The 17,763-nt window shown below is 45.6% G+C and overlaps 1 protein-coding gene across 1 annotated transcript in view; it reads left to right on the top strand.

Moving 5' to 3' along the window:
- csmd3b (CUB and Sushi multiple domains 3b) overlaps nucleotides 1–17,763 on the top strand; it is an 898,971-nt gene that overhangs the window by 509,979 nt on the left and 371,229 nt on the right.

The raw sequence follows: 17,763 nt of genomic DNA, 5'->3' as shown, positions 1-17,763 counted from the left end.
CCTCACAGCAAGAAGGTCCGGGTTCGAGCCCCGTGGCCGGCGAGGGCCTTTCTGTGCAGAGTTTGCATGTTCTCCCCGTGTCTGCGTGGGTTTCCTCCGGGTGCTCCGGTTTCCCCCACAGTCCAAAGACATGCAGGTTAGGTTAACTGGTGACTCTAAATTGAGCGTAGGTGTGAATGTGAGTGTGAATGGTTGTCTGTGTCTATGTGTCAGCCCTGTGATGACCTGGCGACTTGTCCAGGGTGTACCCCGCCTTTCGCCCGTAGTCAGCTGGGATAGGCTCCAGCTTGCCTGCGACCCTGTAGGACAGGATAAGCGGCTACAGATAATGGATGGAGACATATAGAGATACACAGTTGTGGTCAGAAGTTTACATACAGTGACATGAATATCATGGCAATATTTGGGCTTTCAGCAATTTCTTTGAACTCTTCTTTTTCTGTGGCTAAATGATTGTACAGCATACCGGTACAGCTTTAATTAAAACAAATAGAATTTGGTGCACAAGTTTTAATTTTCTTTGGGTTTTCTGAAATCAACACACCAATTATACATACAGGGTCAAAAATATACATACAGCACACCTAATATTTGGGTAAAATGTCTCTTCGCAAGATTCACCTTGACCAAACATTTTTGTTTACCATGAACAAGCTTCTGGCAGAATTCTGGTTGGATATTTCACGACTTTTCATGGTAGAATTGGTAAAGTTCAATTAAATTTGTTTTTTTTTTTTTTTTTCTTGGCATGGACTTGATTTATAAGCACGGTCCATATAATTTCAATAGGGTTGAAGTCAGGACTTATTTTAAGCTTAATGTTAGCCTGCTTTATTCTCCACAACCAGCTCTGATGCATGTTTGGGTTCATTGTCCTGTTGTAAGTCCCAAGTCGTGTTTAAGCTTCTGATGGTTTATGCTGAAGAATTCTGAGGTAGGCCTCCTTCAGTATTCCATCCACTTTGTGCAATGAACCAGTTCCACTGGCAGCAAAACAGCCCCAGAGCATGATGATCCTACCACCACCACCACCAGTACAGTGTCCCTCTGTACATGGTGGTCATTGTGGCCAAACAGCTCAATCTTTGTCTCATCTGACCATACAGCTTTCTTCCAGAAGGCTTTTTTTTTGTTTTGTCCGTGTGGTCATCTTCAAACTTTAGTGAAGCTTGAAGGTGTCAATTTTGGAGCAGGGGGTTATTTCTTGGATAGCAGCCTCTTAGTCCATGGTGATGGAAAACTCACTGAACTGTAGACAGTGATCCATCAGCTTCCAGTTCATGGCGGGGCTGTGCCATGGTGGGTGCCATGGTGGTTCCCAGGTTGTTCCTGACCATCTGAACCAATTTCCTTTCAGCTGAGGGTGACAGTTTGGGTTTTCTTGAAGCAAAGTGGCTTGGCAAAGTGACTCCACCTCACAATAACTTGCATACAATTGTTTAAACTGATCTTGGAATTTGCAGTTGATTAGAAATGGCTCTAAGAGACATTCCAAATTCCAGTAGACTAATGGACATTAAAGAGCAGGACAGATATGTTTTATACACGTGTATGCAAACGTGTACTGTAATGAACAACTTTTGGTGCAAAATTAACTATATGGATGTAAGTAACTCTATACTGGATCCAACAGGAAGACTGGCTGGTGGTTTAATGATAATAAGAATCAAGGACTGTTTCTGTCCAGTGGCCGAAGGCATTTTAATAGCTAAATGGATTGTTCCAGCATCTTAGAAAAGTGAATGATTCACCTTCGGTAATTTCAGAAAGATGTCTGTCCAAGATGTCTTGCTTCTTGAGGCCTTTAATTTATCTTGTAGTAGAGAAGGTCAAAAAATGCATATACCGGTAGTAGGCTGTAACACTCTCAGCATCACACTGCTCAGAGAATACAGCAGGGTTAGAGTGCATGCATGCTTTTTTATTTGTGCTTGTGCCCCTGGTACTGTAGATAAACAGTAACCTGAAACTTTTTCAAATGAATCACATTGTAGATTTCCAGCTCGCTCGCTACTTTTCAGCTCAACTTTGGATTTCTTACTTCGATGACTTAGTACTACATATATACACATGCTCAGCTCACTACACAGGGAAAGGGAGAGAAAGAAAGAGAGATTATATAAATATAAATGGGAGAACAGTTGTTAAATTCTCCAGCAGCAAAACTAAAGAAGAAATCCTGAAACTGGTATGGCGAAAAAAGGGGTTTCTCTATCAGGAGAGAAGAGTTTTTGTGGATCACGACTACGTACCGGAGACCCTCAGGAAGCACCGGGAATACGCAGAGGCGAAGAAGGGGCTGAGAGAGAATAACATACGGTTCCAAACTCCTTTCCCAGCCAGAATGAGAGTATTTTACGAGGGAGGGACATGCCTCTACAACTCGGCAAAGGAGGCTACCAAGGACATGGTGAAGAGAGGTCTGTCCGTGACGGTATACAAACCACCGACGAGCTGGGCTGACAGAATTAAGAATCTGATGTGGCACAAAATCCGGTCCCCGAGAGGAGGAGAGCAGCAGCCAGAGGCGCAGCAGGATGGTTTCAAAAATAGACTGGACGTTTTCAGACGGGCTGACCGGTGAACTTGTTTTGTCTTGGCGAGGATTTTCCACGGTAAGGAGGCATAATAGTAATGACTGTGGAACAAACTATTAATAAACCACCACTACGGAAGGCATTTGGGCTACGTTAATGACTTTAATGATATAATTTGTCTGATCGGGGAAGGTCTGACTAAGCTAAAAGCATGGATCACTTTGAAAACTTTAAGGAGGACCCACCACACCTAAGGATGTATGGAGGCTTTCCCTCCGAGCCGGCAAAAGATCTCGGCTCCTTCAGGGTTACAAACAAGACCTCAAAACAGGAAGTTCAACCTGAGACATTAGTACATTTTACCAAGTTCATGTTTTCACGGGACTGTTCTATTCGTGTTCTTTATTGTGTTTGTTTTTACAGAGTTTGGGGGGGGGCATTAGGATTAAAGGCAGCACTTTGATCTACAATGGAAAGCCATAAAGTTCGACTTAGGTTGGCTTCTTATAATGTGAACGGTGTACTTAACCTGGTAAAAAGAAGTAAAATTCTGGGCAAAATGAAAAAAGACAAGGTAGATGTAATATTTCTGCAAGAGACCCACTTAACTGAATCAGAGTATGCTAAACGTAAAAGGCAGGGCATTAACTAGCGTCCTCTAAAACGGGACACAGAAGGGGGGTGGCAACACTAATATCAACAAGGTTAATTTTTGAAAAGATAACAGAAATCACGGACAAGGAAGGAAGGTACAATATGGTTGTAGGAAAATTAGAAGGATCAGAAGTCGCTCTCTTAAATGTATGTGCACCTCCAGGTGCAACATGGGGGTTCTATAGACACATTTTTGATCTAATGATTACAAAAGCCCAGGGAATGGTGATTTGCGGTGGTGACTTTAATCTGAGACTGAATCCAAAGTGGGATGTGTCAAGATTAACTCAGACTCAGAATAACGCAGTAGGCAAAAAGGTGAGAAGGATGATAAGACAGATGGGTATTTGTGATGTATGGAGAGAGTTCAATCCTACAACTAGAGACTATACTTTTTATTCCTCACCGCACAAAACTTACTCAAGGATTAATTATTTTTTTATGTACAGTAAAGATATCGGGCGGCACGGTGGCGTAGTGGTTAGTGCTGTCGCCTCACAGCAAGAAGGTCCGGGTTCGAGCCCCGTGGCCGGCGAGGGCCTTTCTGTGCGGAGTTTGCATGTTCTCCCCGTGTCCGCGTGGGTTTCCTCCGGGTGCTCCGGTTTCCCCCACAGTCCAAAGACATGCAGGTTAGGTTAACTGGTGACTCTAAATTGACCGTAGGTGTGAATGTGAGTGTGAATGGTTGTCTGTGTCTATTGGCCCTTTTCCACTACCCTTTTTCAGCTCACTTCAGCTCGCTTCAGCTCACTTCAGCCCGACACAGCTCGCATTTCGACTACCTCAGAGCAGCACGACTCAGCTCGCTTCAGCCCTGCTCAGCCCCCAAAACTCGCACGGTTTTGGAGTAGGGCTGAAGCGAGCCAAACCGAGCCGAGTGGGGCTAGGAGCGTAAGGAGACACTCCCCTGTGGACTGATTGGTGAGGAGGAGTGTCCTCACATGCCCACACACGCCCGCGAGCACGCTGGGATCTGTAAACACCGTAAACCCAGAAGAAGAAGAATTACGAATTACGAGAATTTCTGAAGCCTTATGCGCCTCGCCTCATCTATACGCTCTTGCCAGTATCTGTTGCCGTTGTCGGTGACAACAAGCCACAGCACCAAGACCAGCAACACTAACGACTCCATGTTTATTGTTTACTATCCGGGTCATGAGACTACCGCTTAAAAGGTCACTGATGTCACTGTTTGCGCCGCCTAACGACATCACGTGACATCCACCCACTTTCGCTAACTCCACCCAATGTGTCCACCCACTTCCAGCCAGCACGGTTCAGCGCGGTTGTAGTCGAAATGCAAATCCAACAGCCCCGCTCAGCTCGACTCAGCACGGCACGGCTCAGCCCGACTCAGCACGGCACGGCTCAGCCCGACTCAGCACGGCACGGCTCAGCCCAACTCAGCCGCGTTGGTAGTGGAAAAGCGGCATATGTGTCAGCCCTGTGATGACCTGACGACTTGTCCAGGTTGTACCCCGCCTTTCGCCCGTAGTCAGCTGGGATAGGCTCCAGCTTGCCTGCGACCCTGTAGAACAGGATAAAGCGGCTAGAGATAATGAGATGAGATGAGTAAAGATATCGGTTTGGTAAGGTCATGCAAAATTTGGAATAATGGACTTGTCGGACCACAGTCTGGTTTACCTAGATTTAAATCTAAAAAATAGCAAAAATACTTTCTCCTGGAGGCTTAACTTAAATGCGCTTAAGGGCAAAATGAAGGAGGAAATTCAAGAGGAAATTTGGTTATACCTGTCAGAAAATGATAACGGGGAAGTGTCCCCACTTATGGTATGGGATGCAGGCAAGGCTGTTTTGAGAGGAAAAATAATTGCGAAATTGGCATTACAAAAGAGGCTCAGACAGGAAAAATGGATAAACTAGAAAAAGAGTTAGGAAAATTAGAAAAAAACATAAAGATACCCAGTTGGACATTACTCAGAAAATTAGGGGAATTAAAAATCAGAGAAAAGAAATCTATGAGGCAGACATTCAGAAGAAACTAACCCTTTTGAAACAAAGATATTATGAAGTAGGTAGTAAATCAGCTAAAATCTTGGCATACAGATTAAGGCTACATCCACACGACAACGGCAACGAGATGTTATTTAAAAATATATCGCGTCCAAATGGGCAACGATCAGTAAAATATCAGGTCCATATGGCAACGCAACGCTTGCTGAAAACGATGCAATACACATGCCACACCTCTAGGGGCTCTGTAAGACGGTCCCTTCGGAGACACCAGAACAATAGAAGAAGTAAGGACGCATGCGCATAAACTATTATGCGCGAGACTTCATATTAGCCACAAAGTCAGGAAAATCTGTTTGTAAAATTACATTATAATGACCAAATACAATGAAAAGTATTTTTCCAGTCTCACCTGTGAAAGGTAATCCCATGTGATCTCATTTGGACAGCAAACCTGTTGGTACAGTTAAACGCAGCTAATCTTTATTCTCCGCTTTGACCTATCCAATATGGCGGCGAGGATGACGTATGATTCTACGCGGAAGGCAGCGTCTTTAATGGTCCGGAATAAATTGAATGCTACACGTTGATGGATTAATTTGTTGTTTCTCACCTGTGAAAGGTAATCCCATGTGATCTCGTTTGGACGGTAAACCTGTTGGTACAGTTAAACGCAGCACATGAATCTTTATTCTCCGCTTTGACCTATCCAATATGGCGGCGAGGATGACGTATGATTCTACGCTGAAGGCAGCGTCTTTAATGGTCCGGAATAAATTGAATGCTACACGTTGATGGATTAATTTGCTCTTCTACGCCCTTTTTGAGGAATGTATTGTCAGACTTAAACCAACATCTGAAGAGGTGAGATCGCTCCTTTTTTTCCCTATTTTTGCTGGCGGGATTGACTCTGCCCTAAGGGCAGAGTCTCTCTCTCTCTCTCTCTCTCTCTCTCACTTTGCACCATTACACAATAAATATTCACAGTGAAAATATTTTGTAAGCGCGTTTCATGAACCAAGTTATAGGATTTGTTGACAACTCGCATCGAGTTCGTTACACTTCTACCCGGCGTGAAGCACTCACAGTCATGTGGTTGTGACGTCATCGTAAACAAATCCGTTCTACTCATCCAGACGACTTCACAACGGCAACGTTGCCAGATCTTTCCACTCTGGAACCCGTTCTCAAAAAGATTGCGTTTTGGGCACCCAAAACGCCGGTGCCGTGTGGACGCCAGGCCTAAATGATAAGCAATTGTATCGGATTCACCTGAATCCGTTGCCGTGTGGACAGGGCCTAAGAAAACAACAAGCAGAGAGAGTAGTACATAAAATTAAAGACCCAATAACTAAACAAATGAAACATGACTTTCAGGACATTCATAGTTGTTTTGAAAGATACTACAAAAACCTATATGCCCGGATGGCCCATAAGGGGGACAAATCACTCGAATCTCTGCTTGCATCACTTAACCTCCCAACAATTATTGAAGACCAGAATAAAGTCCTGTTGGCTAATGTGACTATAGGGGAACTGCAAAAGGCAATCTCTAGACTCAAGCCTGATAAGTCTCCAGGTTCTGATGGATTCACGGCAGAGTGGTATAAGACTTTGTGATTCTCTATCTCCATTGTTACTGAGAACATTCAATTGGGTCCTTAAGAAAGGAGAGATCCCTCCATCTTGGAGAGAAACGATCATAACTGTTATACCAAAGGAGGGGAAAGATAGGACAGATTGCTCCAATTACCGCCCAATTAGTCTGTTGAATCAGGATTATAAACTCTTCACATCAATTCTAGCAAAACATTTAAAAACAATACTCCCAGATATTATACAGTTGGATCAAACAGGTTTCATTAGACAGAGGCAAACACACGGACAACGTTAGGAGGACATTGCATGTAATTAACCATATAAACAATAACAATTTAGAGGCTGTCTTGTTAGGGTTAGATGCAGAGAAGGTATTCGACTCTGTGGATTGGTCTCTCTTATATAAGATACTAGAGATATTCCAGTTCCACGATGATTTCGTTAGGACAATACGAGCTTTACACTATAAACCAACAGCCAAAATTCGGATTAATGGAGGATCATCAAATAATTTTGATTTGGAAAGGGGATGTCGACAGGGCTGTCCTGTCTCTCCGCTTTTATTCGCCATTTTTATAGAGCCCCTGAGTCAGTGGATAAGACAGAATGAGAAGATAAAGGGGATCATGGTGTCACAAGAAGAACATAAAATTGCCCTGTTCACAGATGATCTCTTGATATACTTGGAACATCCATCCACTTCCCTTCCAGAATTGCTCGCAACCCTGAGGGAATACGGTCTATTCTCAGGCTACAAACTAAACACCCACAAATCCCAAATCTTGACATTTCATCATTCTCCTAGCCAACTGATTAGAGAGGAATTTAACATGAGTTGGGAATCAAAATCAATTAAATACTGAGGTGCGAATATTCCAAAAGACCTGAACAGGATTATATCAGAGAACTACGACCCCCTACTTTCCAAAATTAAATCTGATTTGACTATATGGAATCTAGTGCCCTTTTTAGGATTAGGACAGAGGGGGGAAGCAATAAAAATGAATGTGTTACCCAGACTGTTATATCTTTTCCAAAATATACCAACAGAACTTCCAAAGGGAACATTTCAAGAATTAGACAAATTAATATCATGATCCATTTGGCAAGGGAAAAGGCCAAGAATCCGCTATAAGACTCTTCAACTAACAAAAGACAAAGGAGGCCTCTCCCTCCCGAATATTAAAAATTATTACCAAGCGGTGCAGATAAAAATTTTGGTTAACATTTGCAATCCTTCCTATAAAGCCAAGTGGAAAGGGATAGAATGTCAGATATCCAGTGATATTCCGTTACAAGCAATTATAGGGGACAGTGGGTTGGTCACTTGCCTAAAAGACACAAATCCATGGATAAAAATATCACTTAGGATTTGGCACAGGGTAGTCAGTGAAAACAAGGCCAAAGAACCATATTGGATCATGAGATGGATAGGATATGACTCAGATTTCTTACCAAACAGAATGGATGCAAGATTTAAACAGCGGGCTGATAAAGGGTTAACAAAACAGTGACCTCTATGAGGGGGGCACACTGCTACAATTCCAAGATCTTAAAAATCTATTTGATTTAACCAATCAGGATTTTATAGATTTTTGCAACTTAGACATTACTTAGAGAAAATAATGAGAAAGGAAGAGATGCAATAAATTAATTTGGGTATAGTGAAGATATTTCAACTTGGCTACAGGTCAGACCAGGGGTCGAAATTATCTTTTGAATGTACTTGCCCTCAGGGCAACCAACCCCAAAAATTTACTTGCCTGCATGCATGCATCAGTTGCCCTACTTTTTTGCAGGTTGACTGGGTAAGTAATTTGCATAAAAAGCAATCTGGATGTATATTATAGAGTATGCAATAAAATATTTCAACTTGTTTTACCATTGTTTGATTACTGATTGATAGAAATAAAGTTATAACACTCATATGTGTTTGGTGTTTATTTCATCATGATGAACAGTAAAACAACTAGGTATAACTACTAGGTATAACTACTAGTATCTTCTATTAAACATGTTAAACAGTCAGAAAACATCATATCATCATGGTCAAGTGTAACTGATCAAATCGAATTAAAAATCAGTCCAAAAAGATGCTTCGTTCGTTCTAGGCTATGTGACAGTGGCGCCTCATGTGAATAATTATAATATCATGTAGCGCCATCTCGCAAATGGAAGCGTCAACTACCGCAACGAACCAAAGTCAAGGACAAACGAAAGAGAAGACAGGAAAAATAAAGTTTTCGTTCTGTTTCTGTTAGGAATCACAACAACTTAATTTTTCTTGGTAAAATAGAAATTCAAACACAGTTGTCCGACGGACAACTAGTGATAATTTTATTGTTGCCCGAGTATGAGAATGACTTGCCCATGTCCATCGGTACATGCTTAATTTCGACCCCTGCAGACCCTGGCCGTGGAAATATATCAAAGATATATCTATGTTATTTACCAGCTGGGAGGTCCATATCGTGAAATACTGTGACCGAGGTCTTGAAAGTACTGAGCGAGGCCCTCTGGACCGAGGTCAGTATTCAAGGCTGAGGTCACGGTATTTCACCATACGGACCGACCTTAAGCTGGTAAATAATATATTTATTTTTTTTCCTTTACCAAATTCTAACAGAAAACGAGAGCGCTCGAAAGGGAAAACTGAGGTGAGCCGCCATTTTGAATCCTCATTCACGGCTGTAATGCAAATTGCTTTCCCCTCGGTATACAAATGCACTTCCACGGCAGGAAAAAACTACATTTTGCCGCCTACGGTATGTAGTCCCCTATTTATACAAATAGGAATCATTCAGGATTCAGCCAAGTTTTTGCTCGGTGTTAGCAAATTACAGGTTTTAGCTTTCTCCTGAAATGTTTTCTTTTATTTCTTCTTCCTCAGGGTAGTAAAACTCGCTTTCGCTGTGAACACTGCCATTATCGCTGTCCATGCTGTAAAATTAATGCTATTCTCCTGAGAAATGCTGGCAAAAATTTATAAGATTTTTGATAATCTTATAAATAAATCTTATTTAAAAAAGATAAATGTTGACAAAAAATTCTACTATGTTTGTTGTTGTGAACGAGCGAGTCGCCAGAGGTCCATAACCGGGTCCGTAACTGGGGTCCGTACCGTAGGATACGGACCCGCTCGCCAGCCAATCAGAGCGTAGGCTTTGGACCACGAAAAAATTAAGTATATGTGATTTACCAGCTGGGAGGTTCGTATCGTGAAATACCGTGACCGAGGTCTTGAAAGTACTGAGCAAGACCCTCTGTGCCGAGGTTAGTATTCAAGGCCGAGGTCACGGTATTTCACCATACGGACCGACCTTAAGCTGGTAAATAATATATTTATTTTTTTCTTTACCAAATTCTAACAGAAAACGAGAGCGCCCGAAAGGGAAAACCGAGCCGAGCCGCCATTTTGAATCCTCATTCACGGCTGTAATGCAAATGGCTTCCTCCTCGGTATACAAGTGCACTTCCATGGCAGGAAAAAAACTACATTTTGCCACCTATGTAGTCCCCTATTTATACAAAATTGAGTCATTCAGGATTCAGCCATGTTTCTGCTTGGCGTTAGCAAGTTAGAGGTTTTTAGCTTTCTCCTGAAATGTTTTCTTTTATTTTGTCTTCCTCAGGGTAGTAAAACTCGCTTTCGCTGTGAACACTGTCGTTATTGCTACCCATACTGTAAAATTAATGCTATTCTCCTGAGAAATGCTGGCAAAAAATGTATAACATTTTTGATAATCTTATAAATAAATCTTATTTAAAAAAGATAAATGTTGACAAAAAATTCTACTATGTTTGTTGTTGTTGTGAACGAGTGAGTTGCCAGAGGTCCGTAACCGGGGTCCGTAACTGGGGTCCATACTGTAGGATAAGGACCTGCTCGCCAGCCAATCATAGCGCAGGATTTGATGAAAACCGCACTGCGAAAAAAATAAATATAAGTTATTACAAGAATTGGAAGGGGAGGATACTACATAGTATATAAAGGAGAGATGGGAGAAGGAATGTAGCATTGTGATGGAGCTGGAGACGTGGGAAAAAATAATTTTACGACAATGGAAAAGTACATCTGCTCTGTCTTGGAGAGAATTTGGGTGGAAGAGTATAGTTTTTTTTTTTTTTTAGAGTTCCAGCTCAAAAGATTTCCCTAGGAGGAAATACATCTTGCTGGAGATCCTGTGGCGAGAGTAAGGCAACACATTTTCATGTGTTTTGGGACTGCCCGGTCATTTCAAAATATTGGGAAGAAATTAAATTGACCATGGAGAAAATCATGAAAATGATGATTCCACCAGGGTTTGAGACCTTATGTCTGGGATTAAGACCAGACACTGTGAAGGGGCCTGAAAACAAATATATGTATGATATTCTACTATTAGCAAGTAAGAAAGCAATCACAAATGGTTGGCAAAAGATCCTCCTACAGTTGAGGACTGGATCAAAGTGGTTCAGGATATTTTTACTATGGAGAAGCTAACATTCATTTGAACAAGATAAATTTGAAAATTACTGGAAAATCTGGATAAACTATATAGCAACTTACAGGCAAGAGACTGGGTAAAGTGATAAAACCCCCTAGTTTTGACTCTACTCATCTGGTTCGTTTTTTTTTTGTTGTTGTTGTTCCAGCTATTTGACTCTTCTCAGTCAGTTATACATGTGTGCATAAGTTTTCTTTATTTTATTCATTATTACTACTTATATTGTTGGTGTTCTTATCATTGCTGTTACTACCATCCCATTATAAGGTACTGTTAGTAGGAAAAGTCATGAACAGGGGACGGTGCATATGGGGCAGACAGATTCATTTGCATTACAGCGGCTATTGTGTATGTTTATTTTGTTTTCGTTTGTTTTTCAAGTTATCATTATTATTTCTCACTATCTGAATCCTAAAACTGCCTACTAGTTCATGTAATACAGGATTACTGTGATAGAGGGGAGGGTGCTTTTGTAAAGATGTGAGCTTTCTCTCTTTTTTTTTCCTTTTCCTTTACTTATTTTTTAAAAACTTATTTCTCTCTTCTTATTCTGTTTGATAAGACATATGTATACTGTAGCAAGTGTTCTAGGTGGGTGGAGCACAGAATCACGGCAGGCCAGAACTGAGTTCTCAAAGACTCTTTATTTAGCTTTTCAGTTTAAACTACATGCATGCATACCAGTATCCAGGTTGGGGAGAAGCTCCCTTCCTCCGCTCTCCCTCTCCTCTTATAGGACGCGGTCACTGGGGAAGACACACAAACACAGGTTAATTCCCATCAGGTGCAGTGATTCCGCCACTTATCTTCCCTGACTCCGCCCTCCATTCACAGACTGACGCTTGACCACGCCCCCACTACCACATACCCCCACCATCCGACTCAGGCCAGGCAGCCGTCCGGCCTGCAGCCGACTCCCCCCCGATGGGAGAGGAAGTCCGCCACAACCATCTGCGCCCCCGGCCTGTGGACCACCTCGAACTTAAATGGCTGGAGTGCCAGATACCAATGGGTGATCCGCGCGTTGGTATCCTTCATGCGGTGGAGCCACTGCAGGGGCGCGTGGTCCGACCAGAGGGTGAAAGGCCGCCCCAGCAGATAGTAGCGGAGGGCGACGGCCACCCACTTGATAGCGAGGCATTCCTTCTCTATGGTGCTGTACCTGCCCTTGTGCACAGCTTGCGGCTGATGTACAGCACTGGACGGTCCTCCCCCTCCACTTCCTGGGACAGAACCGCCCCCAGCCCTCTGTCCGATGCGTCCATCTGTAAAACAAAGGGGAGAGAAAAGTCAGGGGAGTGTAACAGTGGCCCCCCACACACAGTGCAGCCTTTACCTTAGAAAAAGCCTGCTGGCATTGCTCTGTCCACTGGACCAGATCTGGTGCCCCCTTTTTAGTGAGATCAGTCAGCGGGCTGGTGACGTCCGAATAATTAGGTATAAACCTACGATAGTAGCCAGCCAGCCCCAGGAACTGTCTCACCCCCTTTTTGGTCTTGGGCCTCAGGCAGGCCGCAATCGCTGCTGTCTTATTGATTTGGGGACGCACCTGCCCATTGCCCAAGTGGAAGCCCAGATACCGTACTTCCACCCGCCCAATCGCACACTTTTTCGGGTTGGCTGTGAGCCCCGCTCGCCTCAGCGACCCCAGGATGGCGCTTAATGGATGGTGTTTTAGGTGCCGCGGCCAGTCATTACTATAAACAATAATGTCATCTAGGTATGCGGCCACGTAGGTGGCATGGGGGCGGAGGATCCTATCCATAAGCCGCTGGAACGTAGCGGGCACCCCAAACAACCCAAACGGAAGTGTGACGAACTGGTGTAAGCCAAACGGTGTGGAAAAGGCCGTTTTCTCACGGGATAGTGGAGTCAAGGGGATCTGCCAATATCCCTTTGTCAAATCCAGTGTCGAATAAAAACGAGCCGTGAGTAGTCGATCGAGCAACTTGTCAATACGAGGCATTAGGTACGCGTCAAATTTAGACACCACGTTGACTTTTCTATAGTCCACACAGGACCGGACCGACCCGTCGGCCTTGGGAAGCAAGTCACTGTGGGACTCCTCAATGATGCCCATTTAGAGCATGGCCTCGAGTTCTCCCCGAACCACCTTTTTCTTGTGTTCAGGCAGTCTGTAAGGGCGGCTGCGCACTACCACCCCCGGGTGCGTCTCAATGTGGTGTTCTATGAGGTGGGTGCGGCCGGGCAGGGGCGAGAACACGTCAGAAAATTCTGTTTGCAACCGGGCGACCTCCACGAGCTGGGTCGGGGAGAGGTGGGCTCCACAGGGGACCGGAGTGGTGGGTGATGCCGATTTTCCCTTTTGAACCTCCGGCCCCAGCTCCACCTTCTCTGGAACCACCGACACCAGCGCCACGGGGACCTCCTCGCTCCAACGTTTTAACAGATTGAGGTGGTATACCTGTAACGCCCCGCCCCTGTCCATTCGCCTCACCTCATAGTCGACGTCCCCGACTTGCCGTGTGACCTCAAAGGGCCCTTGCCACCTGGCGATTAATTTAGAGCTCGACGTGGGCAATAACATGAGTACTTTGTCTCCCAGTGTGAATTCCCTAAGGCACGTGCCCCTGTTGTACAGGCGTTCTTGAGCCTGCCGCAAATTCTCCTGGGTTAGGTGTGCGAGTGTGTGGAATTTTGCGCGCGGGTCAATAACGTATGAAATTTCATTTTTGCTCGGGGAAGGTCCCTCCTCCCAATTTTCCCGCAGCACATCTAGGATGCCACGCGGCTTACGCCCATATAATAATTAGAATGGGGAGAACCCCGTGGAGGCTTGTGGGACCTCTCGCACTGAGAAAAGCAGGGGCTCGAGCCATTTATCCCAGTTACGTGCGTCCTCGCTTACAAATTTTTTAATTATGTTTTTGAGGGTGCGATTAAACCATTTGACTAAGCCATCCGTTTGTGGGTGATAAACGCTGGTGCGGATCGGCTTAATTCCCAATAACCCATACAGTTCACGCAGTGTGCGTGCCATAAACGTAGTGCCTTGATCAGTCAGAATCTCTTTGGGGATTCCGACTCGGGAGATGACACGAAAGAGCGCTTCTGCAATACTACGTGTGGAGATATTGCGGAGCAGCACTGCTTCCGGATATCGCGTTGCATAGTCCACCAGAACTAAAATAAAGCGATACCCTCGTGTTGACCAATCTAATGGCCCGACGAGATCCATCCCAATTCTTTCAAACGGGGTCTCGATTAATGGTAGAGGGCGCAAAGGCGCTTTTGGAATGGCCGCTGGATTTACTAACTGGCATTCGCGGCATGCCGTACACCACCTATGGACATCGCCGCGAATCCCTGGCCAATAGAACTGGGCCATTATTCGGGCTAGTGTCTTATCCTGCCCTAAGTGTCCAGCCATGGGATTAAAGTGAGCCGCCTGGAATACCAATTCCCAGTGGCTCTTTGGGATCAAAAGTTGGGTTACTTGTTCCTTAGTCTGAGTGTCCTGCGTTCTCAGTATAACCTATCCTTAATAATGGAAAAATAGGGGAAGGACGGGGTGGAGTTTGGCTGGAGCGGCTTGACCATCGATTACTCTCACTTGGTCAAACGCATGCCGCAGAGACTCGTCTCGCAATTGCTCTAACGGAAAATCCGCGAGGGATTCCCCCAGAGAGGGAGGAGGAGCCTGCTGCTCCTCACTCTGACGTGGTGATGACGTAGACGGCTCTGTGACAGCTGCTCCCGCCAATGCCACACCGGGACCTCCCCTCGCTAAACTACGGCAGGACCCACTCTTCACTAAGTGCATCATTAAATCCCGAAATCCCGGCCAATCAGTCCCCAAAATTATACTGTAGAGTGGGTAAGGCGAGGATTAACCGCTGCCTGTACTCTAAATTTCTCCCCTCGAAACAGAATGTGGACCGACACTAAAGGGTAGTTGTGAACATCCCCGTGCACACACAACACCTTCACCAACTGTGCTCTGCCCAATGCCTCGTCTTGCACCAGGCTTTGGTGGATTGAGGTCTGATTACAGCCGGAGTCCACCAAAGCCTGATACGTATCCCCTTGGATACTCACCGGTATGCGATACGCTCCGGCCCGATCGAGGGCGGTTCCTGGCGCGTCGGGGATCCGGACCACCGCACCCACCTCCATCGCTGAGCACTGATGCTGGAGGTGCCCTGGCTCCCCACAGCGTCAGCACACCGGCTCAGGCTCTCTCTCTGCACTTGTGTTCCGGATATCACTCACCTGAGGGGGGGAATACACAGACACGGAAGTGGGAAATGGTAGGACACTGCGGGTGTGGCGGGCCGGCTGGGGTGGAGCCGGCCCCCGCCTCCGCAGTGGGGGAATGGGGCGAGGGCGAGGAACAGGAGGGGGGAGGGGAGAGGGGGAGGCACGCTGTCCTGCTGTTGGAATGGCTGCCATATGGTCCTACGCCAGCTCAATGGCCTGATCTAGCAACGCTGGGCGATGGCACTGGACCCACTCTGCGGTCCCTTCTGGAAGTCAATCGACGAACTGCTCCAGCACCACCAGATTGATGATTTCCTCGGCGTCGCGGTTGTCAGCCCACAGCCACCGGCGGCAGGCGTCCCGGAGTTGCTGGCCAAACGCGAACGGCCGGCCGACCTCCTCCAGGCGCAGCACGCGGAAGCGCTGCCGCTGCTGCTCCGGAGTGTGACCTACGCGCTGGAGGACGGCCCTGCGGAGGTCCGCGTAGACCAGCCGGCTGTCGGCGGGGAGCTGTAGCGCGGCCAGCTGCGCCTCGCCCGTGAGCAGGGGGAGGAGGCGCACCGCGCGCTGTTCCACCGGCCAACCCCTGGCTCTGTTGGGCCGTGGCGAGGGCATGGATCAAGTCCTTGAAGGGGGAGGACTCCATGGGGCTGTTCACTCCTGTGCTCCTTCCCGGGTTTCGGCACCACTGTAACAAGTGTTCTAGGTGGGTGGAGCACAGAAGCACGGCAGGCCAGAACTGAGTTCTCAAAGACTCTTTATTTAGCTTTTCAGCTTAAACTACACGCACACACACCAGTATCCAGGTTGGGGAGAAGCTCCCTTCCTCCGCTCTCCCTCTCCTCTTATAGGACGTGGTCACTGGGGAAGACACACAAACACAGGTTAATTCCCATCAGGTGCAGTGATTCCGCCACTTACCTTCCCTGACTCCGCCCTCCATTCACAGGCCGACGCTTGACCACGCCCCCACTGCCACATATACAAAATCAAGAGCAACATGTATAACTTGTTTTTTTTTCCTTTTTTTCTTCAATAAAAAGTTTAATAACAAAAAACAACAGCACTTTTCATATCAAATAATTAATTACATTAAAGACATGCTTATCAAGTTACGTTACATGAAAGACATGCTTATGAACTAAATGGAATGAGAATTACTATCTGGGTGTTGCAGATGTATTAGCCACTAAGGTTAGTGGAATGAAAATGTTCAGGTATCTCTTGAGGCATCATCGCCGAGATGAATTATATAAAAAGAATACACTCGCCAGCTACTTTATTAGGAACACCCACACACCTGCTGTTTTATACAGTTCTCTAATCAGCCAGTCCCTTGACAGCAGCACAATGCATAAAGTCACGCAGTTACAAATCAAGAGCTTCAGTCAATGTTCACTTTAAACATCAGGCGGCACAGTGGTGTAGTGGTTAGCACTGTCGCCTCACAGCAAACAGGTTCTGGCCGATGGGGGCCTTACTGTGTGGAGTTTGCATGTTCTCGCCGTGTCTGTGTGGGTTTCCTCTGGGAGCTCCGGTTTAAAGACACGTGGTTAGGTTAACATGGGGCAGCCATGGCCTGAGGTTGGGCTGAAGTGCCCTTGAGCAAGGCACCTAACCCACAACTGCTCCGCAGGCGCTGTGGCATAGCTGCCCACTGCTCTGGGTATGTGTGTGCTCATTGCTCATTTCTGTGTACATACCGGTATGTGTGTTCACTGCTTCAGATGGATTAAAAATGCAGAGGTTAAATTTCACTGTGTGCTTAAATCTGCACTTGAGTGTACGTGTGACAAATAAAGGCTTCTTGACTTCAGAATGGGAAAAAAATTGTGATCTCTGTGACTTTCACTGTGGCATGGGTGTTGGTTTGAGCCAGATGGACTGGTTTGAGTATTTCAGAAACTGCTGATCTCCTGGGGTTTTCACACACAACAGTCTCTAAAGTTTACTTACACAGAATGGTGCGAAAAACAAAAAATCACTGAGTGAGCAACAGTTCTGTGGGTGGAAACAAACGCCTTGTTAGGAGAGGTCAGAGGGAAATGACCAGTGGTGGAGTTCCCAAAAGCCTCTTTATGTGAAGAGTATCTTAACTAGGAGAGAGAGTGTTCAATGTACTGCTCGCGCTACCATTTAATGATTATCTTTGTGCCATGATGCTTTTGGGAAACTCGGCACAGATTGGTTCGAGCTGCCAGGAAGGATATAGTAACTTGTAGCAACTCTTTACAACTGTGATGAGCAAAAAAGCATCTCAGCATGCAACAGCAGAAGACCACATTGGGTTC

The sequence above is a fragment of the Neoarius graeffei genome, chromosome 16 (assembly GCF_027579695.1).
Source record: "Neoarius graeffei isolate fNeoGra1 chromosome 16, fNeoGra1.pri, whole genome shotgun sequence".
Taxonomy (NCBI): Eukaryota; Metazoa; Chordata; class Actinopteri; order Siluriformes; family Ariidae; genus Neoarius; species Neoarius graeffei.
This window is presented reverse-complemented; position numbering and strand designations above follow the sequence as displayed.